This window comes from Melospiza melodia, unplaced genomic scaffold (genome assembly GCF_035770615.1).
Source record: "Melospiza melodia melodia isolate bMelMel2 unplaced genomic scaffold, bMelMel2.pri scaffold_237, whole genome shotgun sequence".
Classification (NCBI taxonomy): Eukaryota; Metazoa; Chordata; class Aves; order Passeriformes; family Passerellidae; genus Melospiza; species Melospiza melodia.
The window spans coordinates 42,717-56,709 of NW_026948564.1; the positions used below are offsets into that span (position 1 = coordinate 42,717).

Sequence of the window (13,993 nt, forward strand, 5' to 3'; positions counted from 1 at the left end):
GGGGCAGGGCGCTGGCTCGGGGGATGCGATCCCGCTCTGTGGCCACAGGGGGGCAGATTTACAGGGGTGTGCGATTTCCCCGCCCATTTCGCCGCCATCCTGAGAAGGTCAAAGAAAGTCCGCAACATTCACGACGTGCCCTTCCCAAGCTGGCGAGTGAAAGAGGACCCTCGGAAGAGATAGGCGATTAGGCAGATGCCTGTCAGCAACCCGCCTAAATACGGACGCCCGCAGCGCTGCTGACCACATAGTCCGTGTCTTAGACACTAAAAATGCCACATGAAAAGCCATCGGGGCCGCCCTGGCGTCGGTGTTCCATGCAGGCAGCCGATTAGACCGAGCCGGGTCCTCGACTTCCCAGCCCTTGTCGCCGCCATCTTGAGAAGGTCAAGAAAAACTCCGTGACATCCGCAACTCGCCACTCCCAACATGGCGGGCTCTCGGCTGCCTGGCGGCTGAGAGCTGCAGTACCGCGCTCTGCCCACAAAGCGGCAGCACTGCCGCCCGCCCCAGCCAGGGGCGCAGCGCGCCTCAGGGCTGCGGGCAGAGAAGGCGGCAAAAAATAACAGGGGCGACCCCCAACAAAAACTGCTCTGAAATAAATGCCAAAAACCTGCCTCTTACCCGACCAGAAGCAAACAAGCCCCCTTGATTTACAGCCATGTTTACATAATATAAATAAGAAAAATAGAAATATAAAATTTCACATGCATCTTTACAGTGGACATTGATGTAGCATGTAATTTATATAACATATTCTGTCTGTTCCTATTATTTATATTTACTTATATTTTCTGGTTTGATAAATATCTTTCTATATCGATTGTATATTTCTATGTTTGAAATTACATTTCTATCATGCTTTTATTGTTTAAAATAAAAATCCCATCCTAACTAAAGAAATAAAAAGCTCTATTCTTTTAAACTATATTGAACTGTTTTTATATTTATAGCTTGCATGACTAATATAATGCTTAAATATAAACATAAATGTGAATATAATAATATATAATATGTATCCTATTCACATAATATAAGAAAAAATAAGTTAAAAAAGAACTAATCTGTAAGTTGTAGCAGTAGATATGGTACATATTTTTAATTTTTATATTAACTTTTAGCTATTTATTGTCTATTTCTATACTTAGATTTCTAGCTTTATATTATTTGTATTCATAATTTTTATACTAAAACACTTGCTTTTGCCAAATAAAAAACAAAATCCCCCTTTATTTTAAACTACTTAAAAAAACATACAGTATATCAATATGGTGTAATATATAACAAACTATATAAATAAGATACGATACACATAAATAATCTATTTTATATCAATATCCTATAATACACTATAATAAGATATATGCAGTATTACGGATTGTGTTGATTTATGTTATTTTATATTTTATATAAAGAATTGTTAAATTATTTATCTGCATATATTTGAAACACATTTCTATATTTATACTTTGGTTGCGATTTTTTCTGGGTGTTTTCTGGGTCTTTTCTTGCCCTTGTTGGAATTTTCTTCTGGGTTTTTTTCTGGGTTTTTTCTTGCCCACCTTCAGGGTTTTTTCCTGTTTTTTTCTGGTTTTTTTTCTTGCCCATTTTCAGGTTTTTCTCTAGGTTTCTTCTTGCCCAGCATCGGGGTATTTTTCTGGGTTTTTTCTCACCCATCTTGGGGTTTTTTCCTGGGTTTTTTCTTGCCTATCTTCGTCTGTTTTTCTGGGTTTTAAGCCAACATAGGTACATACCATGTCAGAACATACAATGTAACCCAGCTGGGGATTTTTTATTCTAAATTTAACAATGAGTTGCAAAACCTGGAAAGCACAAGTCACACACACAAGCTTAAATCCAGTCAGCATGTGCTCACACATGCAGAGACGAGCAGACACAGACACAGTCACATGCTCTCACACACGCTCACACACTCTTTCCATTTACACGCTCACTGCATCCCTTACTCGAGACGCAGAAGAAAGTGCTGTAACACATCTTCTGGCTGCTGCTCCCTGACGTCAAATGGTAGATTCTGGGGAAATCAGCAGGCTCGGGGACCTGTGAGATGACAGGAAGGGTCAATGAGTGGCTATCTGACAGCCAGGACTTGTCCCCGCTCGGGACCGATAAATTTTGTACCCAAAATCCCATAGAACACAGATGACCAGTAAAATTTTGATAAATGTTCTACCTAACTGTGACTACGTGCCAGGGCAGGGCAGCTCCGATCATAAATGGCACAATGTAAGTACACACAATATATAAGCTGAGGAAAACAGTGCAAGTGTACACAGGGTGTAAGCATACACCATATAAGGCGACACACTTACATGCTGTGTAAGTACACACGTGTACAAGTCAAGATAGGTACATACAATACAAGCCAGGACTTGATATAACTCTCTGCAAGATGAATTCTTGAACCCTATACCCTTTGAGAAGATGGAACCTCCAGCACTACTGTAGTCATCTCAGGAGGTGCATCTGAAAAAAAAGTTAGGAAAGGAGGCAGACAGTTGAAGGATAACTTAAGAGCTCCAGAAATCATTTGTCCATCGACAAATCCCATCTAGAGCCCAAGTACAGCCCACGTCACAAATTCCAACTCCCCATGGTTTGTCCTACTGAAGCACGCCATGCAGCAGGGCAGAACAGCTCCGGCACAAACACCTGCAGACACCCGTGACACAGAACGTGACAAACAGGGGGACGTGAAACACGACACATCATGCTTGTGGTGGGGGCCTCGAGGGAAGAGGGCAAAAGGGACCCCAAAGACACACTAGGGAACACGGCACACCGGACAACACGACGCACACCGGAGCTGTTCTGCACTGCCCGCCTGAAAGCTGCCATCAAAAGTAGAGCCTCTCCCTTTAGCTGTCCTAAGAGGCCCTTGGACAAGATTGCCTTTCCCTCTGCTCATTTTTAAATCTGCCCCAAGAACTCCCAACCCACTATTCACTCATCTCCAGGCCATGGCCCCCGACTTATCTTTTGGATGATCGGTGACGTGGATCCACGTTGCACCTGAAATGAGTCTGCCTCCGAGGGCCTCATGAGTGCCGAGGAGCCTCTTGGTCAGCTACAATAAAGTAAACCGAAACCAAAGTGTGATCCAGAGTTACGCGGGCCAAATCCCTGCAAGTCAGCTACTTGCCCTTTCCTGAGTGTGCCTGGCTCCCTCAGGCTCCAGCTTCATCCTGATTCCAAGGCTGTGGCCTTCATTAGGGGTGGCACCTGGGTAAGAGAAAGGCAAAGTTAAATGGCATTGCTGTGAGTGCAGTGGATGACCTTGTGTGCTGTAACACACGGGAATGCCTCTGCTAGGCTTCTGAACAGCCTTGTGTGGGGGGGCCCTCAAATAAACAAATAAACACCCTTTCTCACCCTGCTGCCTGCAAACCCCCTCCCAAGAACTCCTAAATGGATACCTGATCACCCTCTCTCTCCCATGCACAACCCTCAACTCACCTGAAGCTTCAATCTCAAACATCATCCTTGACACTGGGCAGACCTCTCTTGCGACATGATCCATCTGCTGAAAAATTGTTGTTCTTGAGAGCTGAGCAATAAGAACCATTTCTCTCCACTGCTCACCTTGGCTGCTGGTATCCAGATTGACTTCCTAAAAAGAAAGACAAAGAACAGTGCTGTAACACAGTCACCATACACACTTCTGCTGCAGAGACAAATGGGGCCTCACCTGCTCGGGGCAATCCCCTCAACGGGATGGGGCCCTCTGGCACCGATTCAATCCATCTCAATCTGAAAAAAAAGGTAGGACAAGAGTCAAACTGTTGCAGGATAACTGAGGAGCTCCAGATATCCTGTGTCCATCTACAAATCCCACCTAGAGTCCAACTACACCCCACATTACACATTCCAAGTCCCCGGGCCCTCTCCTATCGCACCAGGCTGTGCGGCAGGGCAGAGCAGCTCCGGCACATACGTGTGCTGACACCCGTGAATCAGGACAGGCAGGACAGGACAGACAACAGGGACACAACAGGAACAGAAATCTCTTGGCAAGGAAAATGGCTGCAAGGACTGAGAGAATGCAAAAGGAGATGACTGAGTTCAAACTGACGGTCAGCTGATGAGGCTCAGAGAACCCTGGAGGAAGAAGATGCTAACTGAAGGATTTATTCCAAGAACAGCAAAGATCGATGCCTAGGAATCCTATGCTCAGAATCCTCTGCCTGCCCTCACATTCTTACAAGTCCTACTCCACCACAATGGATCCAGGTGGGGCACAGCTGTCCGTACAGCTCAGAACAAGACCTGACAAGACACCTGACTGGATGCTTCCAAAGAGAGAAGAGAGTCTGATGCCTGTCTGAGCTCCCCAGTCAAAAGTTCTGTGGCCTGGATGCCAGGCCAGGGAATGCAGTGATCACAGATGCTAACAAGGATGCCAAGGTTTATGACAGGCCCCCCTAAGGTAAAAGACATTGCATACACAAACAACACATAATGCACAACAGACACATGACACGAGACACACCGGGACTGCTCTGCCCTGCGCTCCTCAGCACTGGGATCAAAAGTGAGACGTGGCTTGTATGGGGCCTAAGGGGCCACTTCATGAACACCCCCCACCTCCAAATCGGACCCAAAAACCCCTGCCAGTAATTCCCAAACCAGCACCATGCCTTCATCCCCTCTGTGGGTCACAGCCCTCTACTTATCTCTCAGACATCTGGGGATGCCAGTCTGTCTCAGGTGCATAGAAAGGCCACCTCGTCAGCTGGGAAGGTCCTGCTGGCACCGGGCTGGTGTCTCTCAAACAGCTAGATTAAAGAGAACCAAACATCAGTGCCTGACCTTGGCACCGCATCGGCCAAAACCCCACCACTCTGCTACTCACCGCGCTCCTAAGAAGGCCCGGCACCTCCTAACCCTGACCCTCTGCCACACCTGGAATGCAGCTACACCTGAAAGAAAGCTAGAACATATGTCAAACACCACCAGGGTAACTCACAAGCTGCAAACACCTTATGTCAATCTAGGAAGAGCAGCTAGAGCCCAAGTACAGCCCACGTCACAAATTCCAACTCCCCATGGTTTGTCCTACTGAAGCACGCCATGCAGCAGGGCAGAACAGCTCCGGCACAAACACCTGCAGACACCCGTGACACAGAACGTGACAAACAGGGGGACGTGAAACACGACACATCATGCTTGTGGTGGGGGCCTCGAGGGAAGAGGGCAAAAGGGACCCCAAAGACACACTAGGGAACACGGCACACCGGACAACACGACGCACACCGGAGCTGTTCTGCACTGCCCGCCTGAAAGCTGCCATCAAAAGTAGAGCCTCTCCCTTTAGCTGTCCTAAGAGGCCCTTGGACAAGATTGCCTTTCCCTCTGCTCATTTTTAAATCTGCCCCAAGAACTCCCAACCCACTATTCACTCATCTCCAGGCCATGGCCCCCGACTTATCTTTTGGATGATCGGTGACGTGGATCCACGTTGCACCTGAAATGAGTCTGCCTCCGAGGGCCTCATGAGTGCCGAGGAGCCTCTTGGTCAGCTACAATAAAGTAAACCGAAACCAAAGTGTGATCCAGAGTTACGCGGGCCAAATCCCTGCAAGTCAGCTACTTGCCCTTTCCTGAGTGTGCCTGGCTCCCTCAGGCTCCAGCTTCATCCTGATTCCAAGGCTGTGGCCTTCATTAGGGGTGGCACCTGGGTAAGAGAAAGGCAAAGTTAAATGGCATTGCTGTGAGTGCAGTGGATGACCTTGTGTGCTGTAACACACGGGAATGCCTCTGCTAGGCTTCTGAACAGCCTTGTGTGGGGGGGCCCTCAAATAAACAAATAAACACCCTTTCTCACCCTGCTGCCTGCAAACCTCCCTCCATCCACAATAACTCCTAACTGGACACGTGCTCACCCTCCCTCTCCCCATCACAACCCTCAACTCATCAGAAGCCTCAGTCTCAAACATCATCTTGGACACTGGGCAGATCCCTCTTAAGACATCATGAATCTGCTGAAAATTTGTTGTGCTTGACACAGCTTGGTATTTCAGGGAGTCTCACTCCTCAATTAAAAAAAAAAAAAAAAAAAAAAAAAACAAAAAAAAAAAAAAAAAAACAGAGCAAAACCAAAAATTACAAAGGCACCTTACCACCCCTAAACACAAAACCCAAAATCACAAACCTAAACATTCCCTGTGTTCTATGCTGTTTTCTTCACAGAATATTCCAAGCCTCTGTGCTTTAGATGGCCAGCAACACCTGCTGAAAACAAGCTGAGACGAGATGAAAGAGCCTCTTCGCTGAAATGGGAGGAGAGCTCTTACCCCAACACATCCCAGACAGGGTATGAAGCCCCTCAGCCACGGCTGGGGTTAATAACCCCTGGTGGTGCCCGCCTCTCGTTCCCATGCCACCCAGGAAAAGGGAGGGAGCTAATCCCACCAAGCCCTCAGAGCAGCTGCAGCTGTTTAGCTCTGACTCAGATTCAAGGGGAGTAAAGGGCTTGTTAGAGAAGAAAGTTCTTCAGAAAAATAGCAGTACTTTCTTTTTTGCAACAACTACTTGGAGCAGAAGAACAGAAAACTGGCAAGATATAAAACTTTGTGGTAAGGTTACTTAGCTGGATAAATTGGGTAATTGAGTAATTTGCTGTTACCTTCTATAATTATTCTGTGTTTAACAAAAGCCATCTAATAAATTCACACCCAAAACTCCAGCAGCCCAGCTGGCCCTACCAAATCTCTATGTTTATGCATACAGTAAACAAAACCAAAATCCCAGTAATACCTATCAGAAGTCTATGAAAGAAACCTATTGAAATTAATCCTACCTCAAATACAAAACAACCCATCCAAAGTTAGCTTCACGCAAAAAACAATTTACACAGAGTTAATAACACCAAGAAATAAAACAACACACCATATACCACCAATGAATATAACAGTGAAGAAAAAAAAACCACTTTTTTTTTTTTTTTGTTTTTTAAACTAACTTCTTTTATTAGCTAGAACAAAAGATTTTGCCAGGACTGTAACAACAACAACTTCTTCTTCTGAAATGTCCCTTCTTCTTCCCAAATTCCTTAAAACTTCTGAATTTACATCCAAGCAAAAAGCAAAATTCGTGCACTTGTGCATTCCATGCTCCTGTCAGATTCTCTGTTTCCCTCCACATCTTCTTACACTTTCAGTCTTCACGCTGTGCTGCCGTGATGAGTTTGACGGAAGAATTGGTAAACGTTAAGAGAGGATTTCCCTGCCTCCCTCCCCAAAGCTGGTTTCCTTAGTGCATTTCACTCAATCCCAAACCGGCAATGATGCACGCTCACCTCAAGGCTCACAGCTGCTCGGCTAAACTCGGCTATTGTCGGCTGCATTCGGCTGTACTCGCCTCTTCAGCGCGGCTCTGCTCTCTGCGCTTCGGCCGAACTCGGAGCCGCTCTCTGCGCTCGGCGCGGCTCGACTCGCTTCGGCAGAACTCGGAGCCGCTCAGCGCACTCGGCGCGGCTCGGCTCGCCTCGCTTCGGCGGAACTCGGAGCCGCTCTGTACGTTCGGCGCGGCTCGGCTCGCCTCGCTTCGGCCGAACTCGGAGCCGCTCAGTGCGCTCGACGCGACTCCGCTCGGCTCCCTGAGAGCGGGCAAGCGGCGGCGCCTCACGTTAAACTCGCCCGGCTCGGGGCTCTCCTGCTGCCGCGTCCCGCGGGCGGCCCGGCCATCGCACGGACACGATCGGGAGCGCGGCGTGCCGCAGGAGCTCATTAGGCTGTGACCGCGCTCGCGCTAATTAGCGCGCACGAGAGCAGCGGGCTCGGTTCGGCTGAGCTCGGCTCGGTTCAGGCAGCCTCGCAAGCCTGGCCTCGGTTCGCTCGAGGCCGTCAGGTTCGGCCGGTCTCGCCTTGGTTCGGCTGAGCTCGTTGCATTCGGCCGAAGGCAGGGTCGTTCGTTCGTGTTTTTATAAATATCTTTCTATATTGACTGTATATTTCTATATTTAGATTTATATTTCTATAATATTTCTTTTATTCAAAATAAAACCCCCATCTCTAGCCAAATAAATACAAAAAACCACCTTCTTTCAAACGATATTGAAATATTTTTATACTTAGTATAATTATACGCACATTTATAGTTAGTTTCTTTTGATGCAGTGTATTATTAATTACATATAATATACATAAAATTCTAGAAATGGATTTAAATTATTATTTATGTATCATATCTACTACTACAACTAATTTTTTCTTGTTTTTAAACTTTTTATATATATATATATATCTGTATTTATTTATGATATATTCCTATACTTACATTTCTACCTTCATATTATTTGTATTTATAATTTTTATAATCAAAACCCTGCCTATTGACAAATAAAAAAAGCCTGCTTTATGTAACGATTTTAAAAAATATTTTCATATTTATAATTTTCATATTTATATTTATAATTTATTCTATATTACATGAGAACACATCTGCTCCTGCACCCCAGTGGGGCTCCCTCTCCTGGGGACCTTGGGGTGCCCCAACGGCATCAGAGCCCAGAGTCTTCACCCTCTTCTCCTCTATTTAGAAACTACACTACAACTCTTTTCTGGAAACAAAGATATTACCTAAATCCTCTCCCCATGTCCCAGACAGATAGATATTCAGTTATTAGTTGGCTGGGCAGCAGTTTCTTAAATAGAATGATAAACAAGACGTGAACATTTTAGCTACAAGCAAATAGGCAAATCTGAACAAGGTACTGATGGCCAGCCACAGAAGTTATTTTGAAGCAATTTTTTAAACAATAAAATACTGATACCACAAAAATAAAGCAAAAAGCTAACTACTGGCTAAAAAAAAATTAACTTTTGACAGCAACAACATTCCAACCACACAGGTTTTTTCCCGATGTCATACTTTATAACTACCTCTCTTGGGAATTCTCATCATGTATCCCAAAAGGAATAAATACCTTAGAGCATCCTAAAGCAAAAAGTAGCACACATGAGCTCCTCACACTCCCGGGAGGCCGGCACAGCGTGCACTGAGTCAGCAATGAATTCTGCTCAGTGAAGGTCTGCAAACAAAGGTTCAACTGATGAATTTAACTGATTTTAAAGGGAGGTTTTCTAAGCACTGAAGCACAACAAAGAACAAGCAACAACAATTCTTAAAAAAATCTGCAAGTTTTATTTAGCATATATGTGACTGATTTCCACGCTGTGGCTTCTCACTTTGATTTGTCTGTAGGTTCAGGAAGATGACAATGCACACTCTGCCCTCCCTGAGCCCCCCACAGCAGCTGAGCGCTGCTCTGTGTGCTCAGATCATCAGGAACTGGATTACACGTGCCCGGATGGACTGGAACTGCTCTGCTGCAGATTCAGGAGACGATGGCACAGAGGGGCTGGCCGAGGCGTCGTCCCAATTCCATTTCTGTGTGACGAGAAGCAGTTCGTTCCCAACAGCTGCAACAATCCCCAGCTCCCTTCCACGGTGAGTACCGATGGCACACAAATGGCAGCCCGAGGAAATCGTGTTCTGGGCTCTAAGTGGTTGGGACAGGGTCTGATTTGTTGTTTTGTACTTGTATGAAGATTAGTACAACAGGGCTCTGATGGATGACATGGCAACACAGAATTAAAAACTCCTCGATAGGATTACATCGACTTCTAGGAAAAGACAAAAGCTTAGGACCCTTCTGAAATCTACTTTTAATCCAAAGCACGGGGATTGTCAGCATGCTGCACCTTCCAGCTTTTCAAAGCAGCTTCCCTCTGAAGACCAGGAAACATTGATTTCTACAGAAACAACGGGCAACCCCCAGGCTAATCTCAGCACTACTGTTTAATAGGGGACCTGCCAGCATGCCAGTCCAGCTTCAAGTGTGCTTTACTTCAGTCTAACATCCCCACAAAATTCTTCTCACAACTTCCAACCCTGAAATCTTATCTTCCCCTAAAGCTTCTCTTCATTAGCAATTTCCAAGTAACATGGTATTTTTACAACATTCAAAAATGTCATGCTGGACTGTGCTAGAGAGTAATCTGCAAATATAAGCTTAGCAAAGTTTGAATTGACTTGTCCAGAGAAAAAAACTACAAGTGAACACCTACACCTGCCTACAAAGAGCTAACAAGCCCCTGGCAGCTGCCAGCATCAAAGCGCAGCGGATGTCTCTAATACAGGGTAAGGATAACAATATCACCTTCTGTTCTCTCCAGCTTCTTTTCCCTGCAGTCGTATTTTGCTTCTTATGATTTTTTTAGTCCCCGTATCTTCTTGGACAGCACCGAGCCCGACGACAAGGACACGAGAGTCTTTCCCTGCCGGGCGGAGAGAACCAGGAAAACAGTTAAAATAAGAACAGGGCAGTTTGAAATTCATACTTGCAACGAGAAGCAGCGCCTAACCAACAGAACAAAAGTAAACAAAGCATGACACCTCCCTGGGGACAGAAGACTTATAAACTCTCCAGAATTTACAATTCTAGCCACCAACCCCTTCAGGACAGCAGCCAAGTGTCCCCTGGGGTGGTGCTGCACCAAAGAACCATCTGAGAGGTTCCAAAGAGTGAAATGCACAGTATTTTGCAAAGACAAAAAATCTTGCAAAATAACAAAAATACAATATATGTAAACTACAGGGCAAGAGTACAAGTGTTACCTTTGGCAGCTGGAACCATCCAGGTGAGCACCTGATAACTGGATCCTCACCAGAGTTTGAACCCTTCAGGACACAGAAGGGTTTTCCCCAGGAATTTCACAGACTGAGTTTTGACAGAAGCACGCTCGCCGGATCCTCAGAAACGTCGCCCATTCTCCAGGCGTCTGGAGAGAACTGCAAATGGCTCTCATGTAGTTGGAGCTGGTTCTGTAAGGTCTCAGGGTGAATTTCACCAGATGCAACCAAATTGGGCAACTCCCAGTGGGACAGAAGGAACCCAAAGCTTGGGTAAGCAGAGCTGCAGCAAATACTGAGGAAACAAACATAACAGCGTAAAAGATAATAAACCATCCTTTTTTTTCCCTTGCTTTTGTTTTTTTTTTTTCTTATTCAGATCAGCATAGCAATTAAAGAGAAGGTGAAAAACTCACCATTACTGAACATTTCATCACCTGTAAGCTGAGCATCCTTAGCATAGGGGACTCCAAAGTTAAAATTCACTGATTCCTGGGAAATGAAACCAAATATCGTATGGTAAATAATCAAACAGCAGACATAAAAATTTGTTTCCTCTGAGGACTTTCAGGTACGTATGTATCTTTGCATTACACATTAGAACATACACTTTATACCATCACCTAATACATAATAATTTACCTTTAAATTTTGATAGTATAGCATGAATTTTTAACTTAAACTGGTGATCTATTATTATTCAGTTGGTGCCTAAAGTTATTTCTGCTGTCACGTTCAAAAAAACATGAATTTTTTTTACTGGAATGAGCAATTGATTTCAAAGTCATCACAAGCCCACCAAAACACAAAGCTGGGTTCACTGGACGGGTCTGTGAGCTAGAAGTAGTTAGGCTTGTACTTCCCTCTTGTTCTTCCAGAACCAATAAATGCTGTCAACAAAACCAGGATCTTTAGCCCGCTGCTGTGAAAGATTCTACAAGGATGATGGTTTGATTTGTGTTTAGAAGTTTTGATTTGAAATGGCCAGTCCAATGGATAAAGACAGTTTAAGTAGTATTACATTACTATTGTTATTATTTCTATTATGATTTTTACTAGTACTACTACTATTATTATCACCTGCTACTGGAAGAAACAAACCAGTAGTACCTATACTTAATTACTTTTATTTCCAGAAAATAATAAAGAAAAAGAACCAAACCAAAAAAGTCACTTCCTACCTTTTATATCAAGGGATGAAAAATTTCTCTTGGGCTCTTCTCCAATTGATCAAGACTCATAGCACTGAAAGGCAAACAAAACAGTGCTTTATAGAAGGCCAGGTGCACGTTTCAAGGCTGAACCACCAACTGATTGCAGTGACAGCACTTACAACATGAATCGTTCCCAGAGCCTCTGTTCAATGGAATGTTCTGTGGAACTGCCATTTCTTTCCCAAAACACTAACTTCCAACACTTCCTAAACTTATCTTGTATTTTAAAACCACAGAAGTTAGTGAGACTCTGTGCGGAGGTCAGCTTTAAATTTATTTCCTTCTAAAGCACAGAGCTCTGTTCCATCACCCTTCCCTTCGGCTCTACACTGGATCATGGTGAGCATTTGAGGAGTGCTCAAGAACCAATTCGATTTCTCTCTTTTTCTAGTTCTCTCTACTCTTAAATAATGCAAGACAAGTCAAATGAAAAATGACAAGTTCAGCATCAAAGCCACACTTTTTCCCTTTGTCTGCTCAAGAACAGGCTCTAAATCCACTTCTTGCTGCCTTCAACGATTCAGACTTGCAAAACCATTTTGACATGTTTTACAGCTTTATCATAACCCACAGAACGCAAGCTCTGTATTACAGGAAAAGGTAATTCACAGGCCAATATCTAAAGAGACCACTTACTTGTAAATACATACCTTGATAGAGATCGCACTGAGAACGTTTCTGTGGGACTCTAAGGGAGACATATTTTCTGAGTATCCTGTAAACAAGAAAAGCTACGATATATTACAAGACATCCCCACTTTTTCTACATATTCAAATAGGATTTTTAATAAAAACAATTCAGTTAAAAAAGAAGGAAGAAAATCAAGGTAATTTTACTCAGCTATATTTACTCCTGATTTAGAGGGAAAAAAAAGTCACGGGTGCTGCAAAGAAAAAAAAAGTGAACCATAAACGCTTACAGTAGAATTTTAAAACAAGTGCTTGCATAAAAGAATCTTACGGAACGTGAAGTAGAACAAAAAGTGAAACCACTATCAGACCTGCCTATTTTCTCACCATTGTACAAGAAAATCCTAAAAGCATTATAAAGTCGCTGCCTAAAACCGGTCATGGGATGTAACCAAGAACAATTGAGGCATTTGCTAATCTAGACAGAAACCTTTTCTGGATGCAAGTGTCAGATCACAAGTTTTGTCTTTCAGAAGCTCGACAATGCTGGAAAGCATTTTCCCTGGGGCTCGGGAGGGCAGGGGCGGAAGGGGGGGTGACTTTGCAGCTCGCACCTGTGCCATCCGAAGCATACAGCCCGCCCGCTCCCTGCGCTGGGCATTCTCCCGGCCATCTCTGGCTTTACCGCTCAGCGCCGCTCCATCCGCTGTCACGGCACAAAGAGCCACGAGCACTAACGCAGGCAGCAACCCCGTCATGCCGGCGATACCGCAGCGCTCCCTGCTCGCAGCGCCCAACACGCGGCGGAGCCGCCTCCGCCCGCAGCACCGGCAGCAGCCCGAGGGAGACGGCTGCAGCTCGGGGGCTCCTCCGGCGCCTCCGCCAGCCCGAGGGCGGCCGCCCCACCGGGACCGCGGCAGCGCCCGGCGCCGCTCGCCCGGGGCGGCTCCTGCAGCTCCCGGCCCGCGGCAGCAAAGCACCGCCTCGCCCTCCGCCATCGGCGGGCGGCAGCGCCCCCGCCCCCGGCACCGCTGAGTGCGGCCGAGGAACCGGGCGGACGCTCCTTCCGCGCTGCTCAGCTCCGGGCGGGCGGCCAGACGGAGGCTGCGCCCCTCCAGCGTCGCTGTCCCGCGCGGGAGAGGCGCCGGCAGCTGCGCGCGCACAGCCCCGCGCGGCCGCCTGGCACGCCAGCCACTCATGTGCCGCGTCAGCCGTTGCGTCACACGCCGCGCCAGCAGCATGGCCTGCCGGGAGTTGTAGTCTCGGGCTGACAGCCACCGCTCCGTCCCCCGCCACCGGGAGCTGCAGTCCCTCCTGGGCATCAAACAGGTCCTTCGCCCCAGGGCTGGGAAGGACCTGAGGCAGCACCGCTCCTCTCCAATGCCCTCTCTTTTTCCCTCCAACTCTTTTTACTTTTTTCACTCTGTTTTTCACCACTTCCCTTCCCCTTCCCTTCCCCTTTCCTTTCCTTCCCCTTTCCTTTCCTTTCCTTT

At 46.1% G+C, this 13,993-nt stretch overlaps 1 long non-coding RNA gene across 3 annotated transcripts; it reads right to left on the minus strand.

Annotated features, from left to right (window-relative positions):
• Positions 1-9,142: 9,142 nt before the first annotated feature.
• LOC134433698 (uncharacterized) lies at positions 9,143-13,394 on the minus strand. 3 transcript variants are annotated; one of them, XR_010031692.1, is made up of 7 exons: positions 13,115-13,394; positions 12,521-12,585; positions 11,838-11,901; positions 11,073-11,148; positions 10,692-10,951; positions 10,184-10,301; positions 9,143-9,589 (listed from the first exon to the last, which is right to left on the minus strand). It is a non-coding gene; the product is annotated as an uncharacterized LOC134433698 (long non-coding RNA). The 3 variants fall into 3 exon arrangements; XR_010031691.1 differs by having other exon boundaries at positions 9,143-9,523; positions 10,642-10,951; XR_010031690.1 differs by having other exon boundaries at positions 10,642-10,951.
• Positions 13,395-13,993: the final 599 nt, after the last annotated feature.